Source organism: Elephantulus edwardii, unplaced genomic scaffold, assembly GCF_000299155.1.
Source record: "Elephantulus edwardii isolate Elephantulus edwardi_28Jun2011 unplaced genomic scaffold, EleEdw1.0 scaffold00044, whole genome shotgun sequence".
NCBI classification, from domain to species: domain Eukaryota; kingdom Metazoa; phylum Chordata; class Mammalia; order Macroscelidea; family Macroscelididae; genus Elephantulus; species Elephantulus edwardii.
This window is the reverse complement of record NW_006399794.1, coordinates 15,502,240-15,505,812: the sequence shown is the minus strand read 5'-3', so window position 1 is coordinate 15,505,812 and position 3,573 is coordinate 15,502,240.

Here is a 3,573-nt window from a genome sequence, read left to right as displayed (position 1 = left end):
CCTGACCCTGCTTGCCCTCCTCCATCATAGGCTGTCCCACCAACCTTTCCTAGCTTTTCACCTCCTGCTTTATGGAGATGGCCTGTCCCCAGACATGCTCTCCTTCAGACTTCTTCTATCTCTCCAGCTGGTAGGGGAAAAAAAATATTAATGAGCTTCTTGATTCCCACCAGAGCCCCCAATTCTGGAGAACCCCACAATGCTTGGGCTAAGCTCAGCGAACAGCCTTTCTGCAGCCTCTTAATTTAATTTCCTGTCCTCCACCCTTGGTGGTGGTTGTTGATTCTGCCACAGAGCTGACTGTTCAAGGTCACCCAGCCAGGATTGGAAAAATATGATTTAACACCCAGGGCTGTCTGGCTCTAAAGCTGGAGCTCATGCCAGCTTTGGATGGGGGAGCAGAATGAGAGCAAGGCATCTGCCTTAGGATTCTTTTGCTCTAACTCTAGTTCGGCTTACGCACATGCATCATGCCCCTGTCCACCACATAATCTGGCCCTGCTACCTACCAACTGTGTGACCATGGGTGAGTTACTTAACTACCCTGAACCTTTGTTTCCTCAACTGAGGCAAGCATAGTACTGCTATAAGGACTTTGGGAGCTCTAGTGACCCAATGGTAAGAAGCTGGGTTGCAATCCCAAAGGCATACAGTTTGAATCCACAAGCTGCTCCGTGGGAGGATAGGTAATCTCTTTCCATGTGATTAACTGCCTCTGAAAACCTGCTAGAGGGTCAGCTATGAGTCAATTCCAATTCAAACGCACACAACATAAGGATTAAGTGAGCTCTGGTGGGGAAGTTTGTATCAAGTTGCACTCTTCACCCAAAGGTGGTACATCTCTGGCAGTTCAAATCCACCAGCCACTCTGTGGGAGAATGATAGGCAGCCTCCTCCTGTGCAATGTATAGCCTCCAAAAAATCACTGGAGAGTCAGCTCTGAGCTGGTTTGTTGGCAATGAGTGAAGTGAGTGCTAAGGATGAAGCCTCCCACCTACTGCACCCCGCCTTCTCCCACACCTACCTGACCAGCCTCTCTCGCTGTCAGGATGCTCAGGTGCCTGCTCAGGCTCCACATTCATGAATGCACATGCCTGGCTTGGGCTGCAGAGAAGTCTGCAGGAAACCAGAAAAACAGGACCCTCCGCCTGGGACTGCGCCCTGCCTCAGTTTCGAATCCAGCATTTCTCAGGGCAGGAGGGTGCCGTCACCATCAGCTTCTGCAGAACAGGGAGGTGTTGACATCATGAGCCCCAGGGTAGGGGATACCAGCCCGACCACACCTTCTCAAAGCCATCACTTCTGTTCTAACTTTGGCCAGTGCAAGTCACACGATGACCTGGTGTGTTGGTCCTGGCAAGAGTGCCCTCTGCAAGCCTCCCCTCCTCCATTGACACAAACCTCACTCTAGCGCTCCAGGGATGGTGCTCACAACCACCTTTCCCGGCTACCACCTTTTGCAGGAGGGTGGCTCCTCAATATCCTACGGATCTGGAAAGAATGTCTCCCCTCTTATTCCTGGTTCTAAGCTTCTGCTCCATAGCAGAGAAACAATTAATGCCCACTTTATCCAGTAGTCACTCTATGATAACCTGCCAATATGCTTATGCTCTCTGAAATACTCCCCTTCTTCACTCCTGCCTCTAACCATTTCTTCATGGAGTTGTAATTGCACATGTATACACAGAAGAGACATTCAGGCACACAGATACACAGGAGCATGTAATCACACTCAGATGTACACACAGCACACATGTGTGTGCATGAACACACACACACACACACACACACACACACACACAATCCCAGACAATCAGGACCTGAAACAGCTTTCAAAATCATCTGATTACCTGCTAGGATCTCTCATTTGTCATATGAGGAAACTCTGAGAGGGTCAGAAAGGGCTACTAACTTCTCCAGGATCATAAAACTAGCAAATGGCAGAGACAGCCCTTTTCTGTCTGACTTTAGAAGCTCTTGCCCTGGTCCAAGCCTTGATGTTAAGACAGAGACAGAGGCAAGTTCAGAACCCAGCCCTTTGATTCTGGTCCTAACACTCATATCTTCAAGCTGGCAGCTCTCATGTGCATTAGGCTTGGCAAGACTTCCTTGAAGGATGGTGACCTGATAGTGGCACCCTTCTCTGTATTAGCAGATCCCAGCATGCACCAGAACCTCAGGCCCATCACAGCAGAGAAAGAACTTAATACACGCTGGCCACTTTGTCCTTAGCACACCTTATACCAGCAGTATCAGGCTGACATGGGGCAGTGGGCAGGTAACCATCTGATAGTTACCAGTCAGACAAGGTGAAAGAGCATCACCTTTTCACCCCATTCTGCCCAGGAATCACACCCTGTCTTCGTCTTCCTTGTGCCTTGATCCTACAAACTAAAGTGGAACACGTTAGTTTTACCCTCAGCCTTCCTATAATACAAAACTGACCCCAGAACTTTCTGATGAAAATATCCTCCCATGGTCCCCTTGGATTAATGTCCAAGCTCCTCCTCAGCCTACTCGAGGCCCTGAATGGTCTGTCCTGCTGCTCTCCAGTCCACTCTCCCTTTCTATTCTACCCTCATCTTCTTTCTCAAGTATAGCAAATGTCATCCTATGGTCATATCTTTGCCTACAAAGTCCTCTCTTCTAGGGACATCCTCTCAAACTTTACCATACCCTACATTCAAAGCAAAAACATTCACAACTTGAGTGTTCTCATGCCAAGTTTGGTGTTAAGTGCTCTCATTAATTCTGAGAGGCTCAGAGAAGCTCAATAACTTCTACAGGGCTACAACATTAGCAAATGACAGAAACAGCCCCCTTATGTCAGACCTGACCTCTACCTTCTACCCACGTCCACTACTTCCAAGGCCTAGGTCCTCCCCTCCAGAAAACTCCATGCACAGCCCTCTCCAAGCCTCACAGCTTGGCTTCAGCCAGTTTTTTTTTTGGCCAGGACCACTCAGCTGGCAAGATCTAAGGTCTGTTCTTCCTGGCACTTCAGTGTGAAGATGAGTAATGGTTATTGTACCCACCTCGCAGATAAAGAAACTAAGGCTCAGAGAGGGATAGTAACTTACCCAAGGTCACTTAATGAGTCAAGGGCAGAGCTAAATCTAGTTTATAGACTATCTGACCCCAAGACTTGGCTCTAGTACTACGCTAGTCTAGAAAGACTGGGTCTTTCTCCTGCTGGCCCCAGGATAAAGAGCCCAGAGTAGGAAGGAGGGGCTGAGGCGGTTCCCAGGCCAGAATTTCCAGGGCTGTTGGACTACATTCCAGCTACTCTGTTAGGGTGGCTCTGGAATGTGTCTGCCCACCCACCCACCTGGTTGGCCTTGTCCAGCCTAGTCCGAGATTATCCTGTAACCACTCGGAAAAGCTCTACTGCCTGTCTCTGCCAAGGGTGTGGTGCTGCAGGGAGAGACCTAGGAACAGGCCCACAACACCATCGAGTGGCAGGAGACAGCACTGGGAAGGTGGAGAAGCCTGTTGGGGCTTTTCTGAGAAAGTACTAGGTATCTAGTACAGGGATCAGACCTGGGTTCAAATCCCAGTTCTGCCATTCCCAGT